Here is a 17,103-nt window from a genome sequence, read left to right as displayed (position 1 = left end):
TTTACCAAATATAGTTAATTTACTTAATAACAAATTAAGCTATTAGGTTATATTAAATTATTAAGTTAGTTTACCAAATACCATCTCAAAGATGTTTAAAATTACATTATCAAATTTTTTTTTTTTTTTATTAATTTTAGAATAAAATCCTTCTTTGCTTCAACTATATACTAGGATCCATCCCTTTTTAGTTTCTTTTAAAGAATATGGCACATGCAAAACTAAATGACTTTAAGTCCAAAACAAGATGTAATTTGGGTGAAAAAATATCTATAAATGAGATAATTTGCATATAATTTGGTCTACAAATTATCTCATAATCTATTACAAGACTACACAAAACAAAGAAGCACCTAAAATACCTTGATAGATGAAATTTAAAAGCAAATTAAAGTCAACTCACAAAGACCTTGATTAATCAAAGTAGAAATATTTGGAATATTGAGGTTTGACCAATTGAAATAATTCAACCATTTTAACTTAACTGAAAACATTTTGTTTGAAGAAAGATCATATCATTAATTCATAAAATTCAATTAGAATCCACAATTGTAAGATAGTGATAGTATTGAACCATGAATATCCCACACATGTATACATGCCACATTAATAGATATGATTCTATCAAGAAGTATTATTGGTATCTTGAAACACAAAGACAAGTATTAAGTTATGTTTAGTTCCCAAAAAACATTTTAAAAAATATTAAGAAAAATAATTTTTTTTATATTTGGTATCTCATAGAAAATAGGGAAAAAAATTAAATATTATTAAAATTATGTGTAAAATGGATTTGAAATAACAAATAAAAAAAATTATTAATTTTAAATATATTTCTTTTATGCTTCTCCATGTTTCCTTTCCTTTCCTTGTACTTTTTCTCATTATTTTATTTTCCTCAAATTTTTCAAAAAACACTCATAACCTTAGAGAATTTGTTAATTGACCATGGATCAATAACAATTACATTGGATTGATTAAGTTGAAAGTTGGCTTTAGAGAGTAATAAACCACTGAAGTTGACAAACCAAGCCGAGTAAGATTAGAGAATGGTATTAATTTAATACTTTTGAAAAAGAGTTTAATGGAAAAGTATTTAAAAATAAACACTTGAGTTAAAATGTGATGATTATAATGTGTGAAATGTGAGAGACCTTTATCACAACCTAAAAGACTTGGCAACTTCAATAGACTTGAATTGTCTAAGTGCCACATGAGAGCTTAGGAAATACTTAAATCCGTGACACTTGTCTTTCACCGTCTATAGAAGCTCCAACCACTAACTTGAAGATATAGAGAGGGTGACATGCTTCATATGCAACATCAAGGTCAATTACATACCCATAAGAATTGCCCATAACCACACATCTTATGGGCAAAAACATATATCAATTCAAGTTTTCATTTTTTAACATTCCTAATTCACACTTCCAATACACAAATTATACCATCTTTCTTGATGGTCATGATTGTAAGAGATTGATCACATGCAAGAGTAGACCACCTTAGCAACATTTGGAATCTCACTTGCATCTTGAGATTAACTTCTCCTCATTGTCCTTGTTTCCACCTAAAGATAAATAATAAAAAACAACATTTCAATTTCATAAACACACACACTATAATTATTAACACAAGCATATTTCACAAAGTTGTGTTTGATTTCCAAGAATCATTTTCATATTCCTTCATACTTGGATTTTTTCATGAGAAAATCACTTTCATGAGGGTTTTTCTTTCCTTATACTTTCTTGGAATCAAACATAGTGATAGGGAATCACATATCATTAGATGCACTTCATGCTCGTTAAGCTAAAATCAAACCCCTAAAATATTTAAATTATAACATAATCATCAAAGGAACTAAAAACATAATTAATGGGTATTAACCATTAACTTAAGAATTAATTCGAACATCTATAAATTGTTGTTTACCTATATTAATAGCAAGGAATTTATAACTAACTATTATGCGGTAAATGGAGGATTTAATATAATGATACTTAGTGCCTTATACCAAGCACATGAGAAAAAATATATGTCCTAGTTAATTGTGGATTGCACTACCAATTTTTTTTTTTCCCTTTTCTTTTTACCTCCTAAAACATTATTAAACTTATGTTGTTTTTTTTTTTTTTTTTTTAATAATCGAAAAACCTTCCATAGTCAAGCCCGTAGGACTCTCTATGGGGAACCAAACCTCAGTGTTAATTGCTTCGCAACAACTAACACTAGGTAAATTCTAAGTATCATTGGTAATAGGATTCAAACTCAGGACCATGTGCCACTTAATGGGACCACACTTCTCAATACTCGCATTCACCAATTGGACCACTCTAGTGGTTTTAAACTTATGTTTGATTCCCAATGAGTACCAAGGAAACAATAAAAAATGTCAAGGAAAATGATAATTATTTGGTTTCATTGTGAAAAATATGGAAAAATTAAATATAATTAAAATTAGTTAGAACTATATACATTTTAAAATTATTTAATTTTTATATAATGAAGCAAAATAATTGAAATAAGATTGAAGAAACATATGAAAATAATTGATTGACTTTAAATCTAGTTTTTATTCTTTTTCACTTTTTATTTCCTTTTTTTTTTCTCTGTTTTTTTTCCCTTATATTTTCCTTCAAGTTTTCCAAAAACCAAACATAATCGAACAAAATAGGGATCATGGGAAAGAGAAAAAAGTAAAGAAGTTGAAGAGCTTTAATCAATTTTCTACGCGTACTAAAAGGATAAATGAACAAAATGACTTACCAATAAGTTGATAGGAAAAAACATGAAGTCCACCTGTAGCTACCACATGCGATTTCGTTTTGATCGGTACTATCACAAATTTCACTTAAGATTAGTATGATCAATTGTTAGGTAAACTTCATGAGCATATCACAAATTTCACATAAGTGAATATAAGATTAATCCAAGACTTCCATATCAGGAAATAGACAATAAGTATGCATGTTTAAAAAATGTTTTAACATACTTAAAGAAATTTAATTCTTAAATACAAAAACCATAAACAATTTGACTCTTAAAACTATTAAAATCAATATATAGGAGTTTCATTATTTACTTCCATCAAGTAAAAGTGCGTTTGGGAGTAATTCTAGAAAGCGTTTCTAACATTTCTAACACTTGAATGATAAAAATTTTCAAATATTAAAAATATTAAAAGGGCTTCCTAAAATCGCTACCAAATGAGTCCATTTGATAGTGATTTTAAGAAGCGCTTTCTACTTTTTTAACACTTAAATTTTTATCATTCAAGTGTTAGAAATGCTAGAAACGTTTTTTAAAATCACTATCAAACACACTTAGGTTTCTACATATATTTACCTCATAATACATTCAAATTTAACTTCTAATTTGTGTACATGATCTTCTCTAACTAATTTTGATAATTTATTCAAATGTTATCTTAAAAGCAAATAGAAAAATTTAATTAATTAAATAATTAATTAATGTTATGTCTAATAAGGTAAGGAAGAATCCTAGAGCTTCATAATCACTTTGTTGAGGTTTTTAGTTAACTAATTAAATAAAAAAATAAAAAAAATAAAGCAATTCACTCTACCATATCTAAGCTATATGTTAAAATAATAATAATAAAAAAAAACTATACATGTTTTTAAACTAATGATGACTTTCAAAGTTAGTTGAAGTTATTTTTCATATTTTTCGAAAATGAAGAAATTCTATGAAATGTAGTACATGCATAGTCATTATATCAATCACTATAAACCATGTTTGAATCTCAAGAGAGTACTTAGGAAATAAATAAAAAAACTAAGAAAATTTATTTTTTGTACTTGGTTTTTCTATAGAAAATATGAAATATATATATATATATATATATATAAAATTAAAATTGATTAAAAATTTATGCATTTTAAAATTATTTTATTTTTATATAATGGAGGAAAATTAGTGAAATAAGTTTGAAGAAACATATAAAATAGTTTATTGACTTCAAAAATAATTTAAAAAGGAGAGGGGTTAGAATATTGAAAAAGGGTTGATAATGCACCTAGTGATGGAGTTCAAAGCGAGAGATCGATGTTGAGGCATCGGGTAAGGAATCATCACGTCTTCTGTTACGGTTCCCATCATTGTCTTCAAGTACTGCTGATACATCGTCACCAAAATTCCTGAGAAGATCTAACAACTCGGGAATATGCTGGTAGTGTTCATCATCTTGATTAGCCCCATGAACATTACCATTGGTATGTTGTAATGCTGATCCATTGTCACCAGAGTTCTGGGGATGCTCCAACAAGGGCATATAATTTTGTTGATCTCCCGCAAATATAAAATTGATGCCGCAAATATAAATTTATGCATTTTAAAATTATTTAATTTTTATATAATGGAGGGAAATTTAAAAACTTCACTCCCCAAGTTTTGATACCTTATCCACTTTGGAATTCCACTACTTTCTGGAATACAAGCACTGAGTTTCCAACTTTTCAACTCCTGCACAAATTATTATGTAAATATTGGCTTCCAAGTCTCCAATGCTATCTGGCAGATCCTTAATAGCAGTATTTATTAAATAAAGCTGCTTTAAACTTTTCATGTTCCCTCCCTTCTCCGGAAATTTCTCAAACTTTGAGCAATAAGAGAGATCAAGAATCTTAAGAGATTCCAAGTCTCCAATGCTATCCGGTAGATCCTTAATAGCAGTATTTTTTACATAAAGTCTCTTTAAACTTTTCATGTTCCCTCCCTTCTTTGGAAATTTCTCAAACTTTGAGCACTTAGAGAGATCAAGAATCTCAAGAGATTCCAAGTCTCCAATGCTATCTGGCAGATCCTTAATAGCAGTATTGTTTAAATAAAGTCGCTTTAAACTTTTCATGTTCCCTCCCTTCTCCGGAAATTTCTCAAACTTTGAGCACTTAGAGAGATCAAGACTCACAAGAGATTCCAAGTCTCCAATGCTATCCGGCAGATCCTTAATAGCAGTATTTTTTAAATTAAGCTTCCATAAACTTTTCATGTTCCCTCCCTTCTCTGGAAATTTCTCAAACTTTGAGCAATAAGAGAGATCAAGAATCTTAAGAGATTCCAAGTCTCCAATGCTATCCGGCAGATCCTTAATAGCAGTACCATTAAAACAAAGCTTCTTTAAACTTTTCATGTTCCCTCCCTTCTCCGGAAATTTCTCAAACTTTAAGCAACTAGAGAGATCAAGAGTTTGAAGAGATTCCCAGTTGGCAATACCTGTTGGGAGTTCTTTAATAACAGTATTCTCTAAACTAAGATCATATAAACTTTTCATGTTTGCTCCATTCTCTGGAAATTTCTCAAACTTGGAACAATCAGAGAGATCAAGAATCTCAACAGATTCTAAGTCAATGCTACTTGGAAGTTCTCTAATAGCAGTCTTGCGCAAATATAGAAACTTTAAACTTTTCATATTTCCTTGAATTTCTGAAAACTTGTCAAAGCTTGAGCACCTAGTAAGATAGAGACATTCAAGAGCTTCCAAGTTGCTAATGCTACTTGGTAAACCCTTAAGCTTAACACAACTCGTCAAATTTAAGGTAGTAAACTTCTTGAGAACTCCAACAGATGGGTGAATATCGATCAAGCTTACACAACCTTTAAGAATTAGTTCTTCCAAATTTGGCATGCTTGAGAATTCTGGCATTTGAACGAGCTTGTTTGAGTGACTTAGATCAATGACCTTTAAACTTTCAAGATCCTGTACCAAAAGAAAATAGTTTCAATAAAAGAAATAACTATTAGAAATTTTAAAATCAATATAAAGCAAAAGAAGTCATTATTAAATGATAATAATACCTTCTTCCCTTGCCATAGTTGTTTTATGTTGCTACACTTTAAGTGAAGTTCAACAAGGTTCTCTCCATCAAAATTTGATGGTAAAAAATCTAAAGGATACCCATCCCAACAAAGATACCTTAACTCATAAGAAGGGATTTCAAAATCTGGGTCAAGATGCATTTTAGAAGCAGTTTTCATTACAGAATCAATCATTTCTTCACAATAACGATCTACCTTCTCCTCCTCCATATTATCATAAGAATAAGGATAGAAATAGTCATTTGAATGAACTCTGAGCAATCGAAGGCTAGTCATCTTTGAGAAAACATTTGAATTGAAGCGTACTCTTTTTAACTTAGACAAGTCCAAGTCTATTGTTTCGACTCCTTTTATTCCCTGAAAAATAACAAGGATAAGGCAAACATAAATACAAACTAACTTAACTTATATGGATATGTAAGTTCTTATACAAGAATGATATTATTATTGAGATTTATATGTTTATGTAGACCCCCATTTAGGGGCTCATGTCTTATCACATTTGCTGTAAGTTTTTCTTTGCAGGTGGAAGGCTCTCAAGGAGCCACGTGTCTCTTCCAGATTGACTAGTAAAGAATCAAATTAGTGGTTTTGATGGCCAATGGAAGCTTGACACGTGGAGATATATTCAGCAGAAAAGCTGAAAACCGTTAAGCTGCATGGTAGTGGAGGCAGGCAGCTGGAAGGTGGTGTCGTCTGGCCGTTGAGGATATCTGGAGCTGCCAGCTGCAAGAGAGAGTGACTTTTGGCTGCTGTTTTGGCTGGTGATAGAGTAGCAGAGAGCTGGGAGAGGTTAGAGAGAAGGATTCTGGGAGGAGAAGCTGGAAAAGACAGAGGAGATATTTGGAGAGCGGACTGCTTTTGGTAGAGGGGTTTTTCTAGAGAGAAAACTGTGAGAGAGGAGGCATGGTCTTTGCTGGGTTTTAGAGGGATATCTTTAGGTGATTCGGAGGGCAAGACGTCCAGGGAAGGAAACATAGAGTGACTTGAGAGAGAAGAGAGAGCTTTCACAGAAGAAGCAAGGAACAGAGGAAAGAGGTTGCGGCTTGCTGAGAATCAAACGACTTTTGATCGAAAGGATCGCTCAGGTTTAGCTGTTTTTACACCTTGAGTTCTCCATTATTTCAGTCTTTCCATTTTTCTTTCTGATATTTGGATGTGTATTTTGGCTGTCTAATATGTTAAACCTGTTTCCCAGCTTCCATTTGCTTAGTCTCTGTTTGTTTTTCTTTTTTCTCTCTGTATGGGTTGCATTGTGATTATACTATTTATTTGTGTTAAAGTGACTCAAAAACTTCCCACCAGTTCTTAACTCTCTTTGTTTTCATGGAGGAAAGACAGATTTAATCGTGTTACTTCTTTCACATGCTCTATTTTCCTTCACTGTGTCTTCTGTCTCTGATATATCTAGTGTGGGTATCATGTTTGGAGTTGGTTGCCTGTATTGGGATGTCTTTGTGAGGAGCAATGGATTTATTGTGCTACTCAGCTTAGTCAGTGGGATGCATTGGTAGACTTTGGTAAGAGTATAGAGAACTATGAAGCTCTGTTTGATAGTCTGTGGAAGATGCCTGATTGGGCATACATGAAGGATCATGTAATTCCAAAGGCCCAAGAACTCCAACAGCTAGTTGAAGTCCAAGAATCCACTAGAATTCTAGTAAACATTGCCAATGGAAACAAACATTATGGAAGCAATATGCCACAGCCTGAGTTTGCTATTGTTCTTCCGTGTGATGTTGATGTTCAGACGAGCAATTGTTGAGGATGTGACTGAGAATCGAAATGAAAGAGATGCAGTGTATCTTAATCTTGCTCTTGAAGGTGTATTTGAAACTGCATACCAAGTTTCAAGACATCACAGCAGGAAGGACCAGCATGTGCCCATTATATAAGTGCAATTGTATGCATACCAGATCTGTCATGCACTTAACTGCATGCACAGTGCTATTAGGGTCTGTCATTGTGATATCAAGCTTCAAAATTTATGGGTCAATCCCCACACTCATCAGCTGCATATATGTGATTTTGGAAGCTCAAAGAAGGTGGTGCCAGGTGAACCAAACAAGTCATATATTTGCTCAAGGTATCATAGAGCTCCAGAACTGATCTTTAGGGCTACAGAATATACAACTGCCAGTGATATGTGGTCTGCAGGCTGCTTTGTGGCTGAGTTTCTTCTTTCCATCCAAATGCATCCTTAGGTCCTAGGACTCTTATCTTATTCCACACAGCAGTTACGTGGTTATTTCCATCATGAAACCCCTCCAGATGGCAATCATAGGTCATCTGTAAACCTGCATAGATTTGACCCAAGAGATAAATCACGTCAGTGCCACTTGAAGCATTTGCTTAAGGGATCCGCAACTTGGGCAGAGGAGAAGTTTCTCACTCCAAAGTTGCTGGTTGTAACATCTGTAATATGCAAATCTCGGTGTAAAATACCTTGCTAGAGCATGCCTAATCCTCGTGCATGGGGTCTCGTCTTTGTAGCCGCGAGCTGGGTTTCGGTCAGCCTGCTTTATGCTCTCAATGCCTTTTAAGAGCTGTGGGACTTTTGATGCAAGGAGAGGACGTTTTACAAACTGGTTGAGGAATTGAAAAGAAGGCCCCGAACAGTTTACATCCTCTCTGCAAATGGTGTCATCTGCAATGTTACCCTTCGCCAGTCAGCTATGTCTGGTGATACTGTTTCATATGAGGGTCGATTTGATATTATCTCTCTGTCAGGCTTCTTCTTGCTTTCAGAAGATAATGGTAGCTGCCATAGAACTGGTGGTTTGAGTGTGTCCTTAGCAGGTTCAGATGGTATAGTTCTGGGTGGTGTTCTCAACCCGAATGCCTCGCGTCTGGTAAACAAATGCCTTCTCTTGCAGCCTTACCATCGTTCTTGGCTGCACAAATATTTCTTCCAAAGGCAGTCTTTGCTGCTGTAGGTCTTGGTGCCCCTTATTCCTACTTGGCCTTATTCCTGAAATGGTAAGCATGATAGAGATTGACAATGGCACGTCCAGCTCTACCACTGTGCCCTTTTGCAATGACTATGCAGCTAAGTGAAGAATTCTTGACCGCCTCAAGCAGGTTTGAGCTGTACTTGAAAGGGTTGATCACAAAAGCGATGAATCTGTGATTATTTGGACAATCGGCTGCTCTAATGATTGTGTGAAATCCTATATGACTTAACTTGGGCTTGCCAATAATGGTCCCAACAGTTAGCAGACTTGGCTTGGGGAAGCACCCAATCAAGCCTCATTGGCAAGGATGGATATGTAGATGCACCAAATCGCTGCATGGTTCGCATGGCCACCTTCGAACCACGTGTCCTTTCTTTGTATCTCATCGTCTTCGATTTTAAAATAATTTCTCAATTCCCGGTTTTCAAATGGTTTTTCCAATTTCTAGATTTCTAAATAATTTTAACTTTTTCAAATCTTCATCCTTAGATTTTCTTTTGCTTAGGTTCATCAAAAATCCTATTTTCAATAAAATTTGGCCGCCATTTTCTTTGGCGAGCCCCTTTCGAATTTTTCATGATTTAAAATGTTTTAAAATAAACATGAATTTAAATTCCGTAATTCCGAATAATTGAATTTATGGAATTAATTCATGTAAAAATAAACAGGCTTTGGTGGGGGTCCTACATATGAGATTTCATGATTGATTGACTGATTGATTGATTCATTAGCTATATGTGATTGATTTACTCTGTTCCTTGATATACACATTATCCTTCTGTGTTTGTACACTAACCCTCCTCTTGATAGCACATATTGGTTCGCCACCCAGGTATGTATTTTCTCGCATCATGGTCACTCCTTATGCTTGTTTCTAATTCTCATACATGCATGATCGATATGAGTATTCATTGACTTTCTCATTGGTTGTCATACCAGCTTCATTTTATTAGTAGAGACCCGACTTTAGGGACTTAGAGGGGTGCTACGGTCTTTACCGTACCTTCTCGATAAGTAACTTGACCCCCGAACCCGATCCGGTTTTTCGTAGATCACCTTTTCCAAATAAGGAGTCACACTTAGGGTTTTTCTTTCTTATTTTGTTTACCCTTTTAAAAATAAAACAAAAATAAGTGGCGACTCCAAGTCATTGCTTTTTAATAAATAAAAATCATTTTAAAATAAAAATCGAGCTCGCCATCGAGTGGGAAACGCATGAGCACGAAAATGCGGGGTCCACAGTTTAACTAGAGCTTAAGTGAATTTATGCATTTGGCTATTACCTCAGATGTTGTAAGTGCACGTTCAATATCATGGGGATCCCACAATCTGCTCCATTTGTCCGGCTCTTTAGGAAAATTTTCACGAACAATTTTCCAACACATCTGTTGTATCAAATCATGCATACCTATACAGTTGTATGGGAGAGTTATAAGACAGTTGTCTTTTAGATTTTGTATTCCAATTCCCGCACAAGTGTCTAATATTCTTAACACAAAATCTCTTTTTTCACCTTTAAAAAAACATGCAACATCAAGGAGAATATCTTTTTCTGTAAGATCTAATCCATCATAGCTACTTTTAAGCACCTTGTGAATTTCCGGCACAGGTTCTTTGGCCAATTTATGCAATTGACTTTCCCATTAAGGTATTGTCTTGTCGTATAAGAGAGAACCTAGAACTTCCAAAGCTAATGGAAGGCCTTGACAATAGTCTACCATACGCCATGAGAGGTTTATAAAATCTGATTTGGGAAGATTTTGTTTAAAGGCATGCAAACTGAAAAGTTCACAAGCTTCTTTAGAATTCAATCCCTCAACCTCATATAATTCATCCACTTTTTGTTCAATTAACAAATGTTTATTTCTAGTTGTTATGATGACTCTGCTTCCTTTTCCAAGCCATCCACAATGTCTAAGTAGAGCTTTTAATTGATTTCGATCGTCAACATCATCAAGAACAATAAAAACTGTTTTAGATGAGAGAATGGTCCCTATCATACTTGCTCCCCTGTCAACAATGTTTATATTTTGACTTCGCTCTTTCTCTAGGATATCACCAAGAAGTTGATTTTGTAAGTGAGTTAAACCTTTGGTATTGGAAATCCCTCTAATATTTTCAAGAAAGCTCATATATTCAAATTCGCAACAAAGTTCATTATATATAACTTTTGCGATGGTTGTCTTGCCTATCCCACCAACTCCATATATCCCAACAATACGAACATCACTTGATTCCATATGCAACCGCAAACTCACCTCTTTTACACGGGAATCTATACCAACTAAATTGGCATCAACATCAAGCCTCTTACAATTTAATCGACGGAATATGTTATTAGTTATTTCCTTAATATAGTCGGACTCGTACCTGCCAATTATAAAAATACAATATGTTGAGCAATGAGTGACAATGGTAAATAATACACATTAAGTTTACCATCTTTACAACAAATAAATTGTAGTAAAACAGAATATATAAAAAAAACACTAGTTCATTTACATTTTATGACATTTTTTATTGTATCGAGTATGCATGAAAATGAAGAATAAAATATGAATTTTGTTATTGGTGATGCTTGTGGCATAACTTCAAATGGAAATTTTATGCCATAATAAGTACGATGATTATGAATCAAGATATTACTTTATCATTCATGTACATTTCAAAAAACTATTTAACATCCCATGACAATTGAAAACCTTATAGGAGCAAATATTTTATTCTTTGACTATTGTTTTATATCTTATAATTAATGCTTGAAGCTTCATTCCAGATGTAGTACTCAACATCTAAATATAAGAAGTTTTTAAGTTTGAAAACCCCATTTTCTAAAAAGGACTTTTAACCTAATAAATGTTTTTAAAGGTGTTTGAGAGTAATTCTACTCAAATCTCTTTAATGAAAGTGCTTTCTTTAATAGTACGTGGGAATGAGGAGTGGGAATAGAAATCTCATTCCTTCCCTCTCTCATTCCCATATTTGGATAAATTTTATAAAGGTAGGAATGAAATAAAAAATGATTCCAGTAGAAATTAAATCCCACTTATAAGTGGGATTTTAATTCATTGCAAGTAGGTGGTATTTTGATTCATTCATCCTATGAGAAAATATAAAATAGTTTAAAATTACTATTTTAAACTTGAATTTCATTCATCAAGCCTCATGCCTCTTCATCCCCTAATAAGACTTTTTTTTAATCTTATTATTTAGAAAAAAAAAAAAACTCTCAAAATTTATTTATTTTTAGATGAAAATAAAAAAAATATTTTAAACTAGGAAGGGTATTATTGTCAGTTTATTTATTTTTCATTTTCATTCCTATTATTACCGAATATTATAATGAAAACAAATAACATTCCAAAAATTCCTAAGTTCATCCAAACCCTAAAAATAGAATCACCAAATTCATTTTCATTCATAAAAAAAATAGGAATAGAAACAAAATATTCATTTTCATTCTTATTCTCGTATACCAAACACCGCCCTACGTGTTTTCAAAGGAATCACCTATCAAATCTTTCTCTATAAAACACTCAACCGAATTTTTATATTTTTAAAAGTATTTCATATATTTTACCAAACACCTGTTTTTGTTTTTTTTTTTCTCCAAAAACACCTTTTAAATTAAAAAGGCTTCTTAGGATCACCGCAAAACTGACTCAAAGTTAACAAAATTTAGAAATTACTTTTGAAAAAGTTAAAAAAAAATCAATTCGTGGATAACACAACTGATTTTATGAAAAACACTTATACAGAAAACACTTCCATTAAAAGTATTTTAAATAGAAATACTATCTTTAATCTAGGTTTTCAGTAATTCCCTTTGGTTATCAAACTTATAGTTTCCACAACTTAATTAGTAGAACTCCAAATAAAAACATTCTGTCCCATGTGTTTATAAATATTTCAATCAACTTTATGACTCTATAAATGCAAAAATATTACTCATTCCTATACTTACAAATAGTTGAAAGGAAATTAAATTTACCCATCTAGTGGATGCCATCCAGAAAGATTGGCTGCTTCCGTCAAGGCCCTCCTCCACCTTGGTATCTTGTCCTTCCAGTTTTCTTCATAACGGGCAAAGGCCTCTCCAAAACTTCCCTCTTGCTTTCGTACATGGGATGGATCCACATGATAGAAAATTGGGAAAACAGCATGTCCCAGATCTTTCTGGCACTCCATGATCTTTACCAACTCATCCAAACACCATCTCGAACGAGCATAGTTTTCAGAGAAAACAATTACGGAAGATCTTGATTCTTCAATGGCTTTCAAGAGTTCTGGAGCAATCACTTCTCCTCTCCTGAGTTTATCGTCTCTGAAGGTGCGAATCCCTCTCCTACCCAAAGCACTGTAGAGGTGATCAGTGAAATTATAGCGGGTGTCTTCGCCTCTAAAACTCAAGAAAACATCATAAGTACTTGTTCGAGGGATGGAAGGAGTAGAAGAAGAAGAAGAGGCTCTGAAGGAGCTTGTGGAAGCCATTCTGGGTTTCTATCTCAAAAGTACAAAGACAGTTTAGAGGGGTTGATTTCTCTTCAGGACAGTGAGTAAATGAGGAGATTGTGCAACTAAGAAGTTGGGAAGGCAAAGCGCCTTCCATGAAGTGAAGAGGAAAGTTAGGGACAGCTCTGTGTCTCTCGGGTCATTCAATCTTGAATTAAAGCAGCTGACCCACTCTCTCTCTCTCTCTCTCTCTCTGGCCATTCAATCGTCATCATTACGCTCCTCTACTTTACTTCCTCATCAAGTTTTTTATTTTATTTTTTCTTTAAGGGCATAAAAAATATTAATAAAAAATTAAAATAAACCTGACCCACCATATGAAAATGAAAATATGTTAAAAGAAAGAGGAATGGATTGATATATTTATTTTATAAATAAATCTTATAATATTATAATTTATAATAAATAAATAAATAAATAAAAATAAACTAAAATTAAAGGAAATGATTTTATTCACTCGAAGTAGTACATTTATATTGGAAGAGTTTTATCTTTGAAGTACAAAATGGTTTTATTTTTGGAAGGAGAAGAATAAAAATATAACTGATAATTCTAATAAAAATCGTGATAACATTCTAAAGTGTGGACCCCGTATTTCGATTGCTCGAATGCGTTTCCCACTCGAATGGCGAGCTCGATTTTTATTTTGAAAAATTGATTTTTATTGATTAAGAAAATGACTTGGAGTCGCCACTTATTTTTGTTTTATTTTTAAAGGGTAAATAAAATAAGAAAGAAAAACCCTAAGTGTGACTCCTTATTTTGAAAAAGGCGGTCTATGAAAACCGGATCGGGTTCGGGGGTCAGGTTACTTATCGGGAAGGTACGGTACGGACCATAGCACCCCTCTAAGCCCCTAAAGTCGGGTCTCTATTAATAAAATGAAGCTGGTGTGGCAATGAATGAGGAAATCAATAGATACTCAAATCAAACTTGCATATATGAAAATAAGAGCATGCATAGAGAATAATCAAAATGAGAATGAGTGCATACCTGGACTTCCAGTGACAAATGCGCTATCATGAAGCAGGGTCAGTGAACAATGAATATATACATATACTTGTACGCATGTCAAGGAACAGAATAAATCAATCACATATAGCTAATGAATCAATCAATCAGTCAATCAATCATAAAATCTCATATGTTGAGCCCCTACCAAAGCCCATTTCTATTTTTGCGTGAATCAATTTTGTAAATTCCATCATTTGGAATTACAAAATTTGGTCTTCGCTTATTTTAAAACGTTTTAAAAACATGAGAAGTATGAAAAAGTGAAAAAGGTTTGCCAAAGTGGCGACCAAATTTTATTAAAAAAATGGAGCTTTGGAACCAATAGGAATTAAGGATGAAAATTTTGGGTGATTTGAAATTATTTAAAAACCAAGATTTGAGAGAATATTCACAAGATGAAGATTTGAGTCGATCATTTTAAGAAGATTGGAAGATAATGGAATGAAAGGTGACACGTGGGCCAAAAGGTGGCCATGCACATGCCACGGTGAAGATCAGATTCCTCTTATCCCATGTAAAGCCAACTCAACGACTGGAAGCCATCCTTGATGATCTTGATCCAATTCCCAGACTATTTTCCTGTGGGTTCAGTACCCGTATACCTTTGAAGGCGAAAACTGTGGGAACCGAAATTGGATAGGTTTCTTCTAGATGAACGGGGATCCGATGAACGCATTCCTTGTCGGGATCCTAGAAACAGAGATGACAGGTTCTATTCCAGGCCACGAGATTTCTGGTCATGTAGCGACGCCGACCGGAGAGAGAAACTATGACAGCTGCCACCTGAGCATCAAAATCTGCCCAGCTCAATGCCAAAATCTGCCCACATCTTTAGCAACAATCAGTAAAAAAAACCTGAGTCTTTAAGGCCCTCTTTAGCACTTTCACAACAACATGTATACTCGAAATTTTCTTCACAAGAGGATTTTCTAATCTACATTTTGGGTTTTGAGTGACACAATAGATAATCCCTCAATTGTAGGCCTTTGTTTCTAGTGATCTGGGTCACATTCAAAGAAATGCCGAGGGCAAGCTTGCAGAAAACATCTTAGTTACTGCGATTCTACCCCGGAAATGAATGTATGCTTTTCATTGTCTTCATTGGTGGGCAATGTCGTTTCTGTGCATGACCACTACATCCATTAGCTGAAGCTATGTAGATTAGAATAATCACCCGTCCATGGGAACTCAAACACCAGCGCTGAAGTTGTAGCAACAGGCGTTGAAACTTCTTCATCCATCATGCGTGCTATATCTCATGTATCGGCACCGCACTCTGAAACTCACCCGCTATGTCTGGGTTCTCTTCCATAAGTACTGCCACAAGATCAACACTAAACAAGAGAAGATTTCTGGTTTGATGAGCAAACATTGATTTCATGTTCATTCTCAGTAGAAGCTTGGAGCCTTTCTTCCTGAAGGGTTTTCAGTAATGAAAGAGCAACAATATCTTTTATGGCAAGTACAAGCATACACGATTATGGGGCACCATTATCGTCCGAACTACCAAGAAGCTTCGCACCATTCTTAACTCTGGGTGAAAACAAGACAGCTTCCTTATCCCAATCAGCTTAAAAATTCATAGAGAAAACCCATTTTCCGGAGGACATTGTGAGAAAAACAAACATGATAGGTATCAGGAAATATGGTTATGAAAGGTGGTGAGAAAAGGATAATGGATATGAGAAGGTCTTAGAGTGAGAAAATGGGTTTGACGGATGGTTTGATGGGTAATGAAGGCTGCCATGCATATGGGAGAGTATGAGACACGGGCATGAAACAATGGTTTTGATGGATATGGGATGCATGCATGAGATGGATGACAGAGGATGAGATGGACGGGTTTGATGGGTACGTAGAAAAAAAATAATGGGTATGAATGGGTTCAGTCATGCATGAGGCTATGGCGGCTGTGATGGAGCCATGGGTGCAGGCGTTTCATCGATGCCCTTTGATTTCAGCTCTCAACGAAGCTTGGCACGTGCTTCATGTTGCACGTAGGAGTGAAAGCACCGAGAATACAGAAAATGATGACCTTCTTACCTGCAGCCAGGGAGTGCACTGAAACCTGCTGGAGCTGATCTTTCTCATGGGAATAACGCCGTCAACTGCAATCGGAGTCGTGGTCACCACCGGAGATTTTGATGTCACAAGCTCACCAATGAAGATTGTAGCGTGAACCAATGGTTTCCAACCAAAACAGAGCTTGATGTTATACAACTGGTTATTGCTCAAGTGGAACAGAGTACAGCAGATGGGAACCAAATGAGTTCATACAAGCTTCATTTCCCATGCCCTTCAATGAGCTCGGATGTAGAATCAATTCAAGAGGAAAATCCAAAAACGAGTTTTAAAACGAAAACAAAGGTGGGAATCTCACGAGAGATCTCAAAACAGGGGACATTGAAACGGGATAGAAATCAAGCAAAAGGGTGAGTATAAGCAAGCTCAAGATCCCAAAAACCGACGACATTACCCGGTAAACACATTCAAACATCCAGATAGAATCTCATTTGATATTCAGATATCCCCATGAAAAGGGCATGAACATGGAAAAATAAATGTAGCTATGGAAATCATACCTGAGTCTCCCTCTTCTGGCAATGGAGTCACCCACCTCACGGCAGCTCCAGTCCTCTAACTCTCTCTATTCTTCTCAGCTGAACCTTCTTCTTCTCAGTTTGCTTTTCTTCTCTCCAAGAGCTACTCTCTGTATAGCTTATAGAAAAATCTCCTTGAAAACGGCAATGGAGACTTCCCCTTCATTCTGGAAACTTGCTGCCCA

At 34.6% G+C, this 17,103-nt stretch overlaps 1 pseudogene; it reads right to left on the bottom strand.

Annotated features, from left to right (window-relative positions):
- Positions 1-1,384: 1,384 nt before the first annotated feature.
- On the bottom strand, positions 1,385-13,538 carry LOC104881020 (disease resistance protein RPV1-like; annotated as a pseudogene).
- Positions 13,539-17,103: the final 3,565 nt, after the last annotated feature.

Source organism: Vitis vinifera, chromosome 12, assembly GCF_030704535.1.
Source record: "Vitis vinifera cultivar Pinot Noir 40024 chromosome 12, ASM3070453v1".
Taxonomy (NCBI): Eukaryota; Viridiplantae; Streptophyta; class Magnoliopsida; order Vitales; family Vitaceae; genus Vitis; species Vitis vinifera.
Note: the sequence above shows the minus strand (reverse complement) of the source record. Positions and strands in the feature narration are given on the sequence as shown.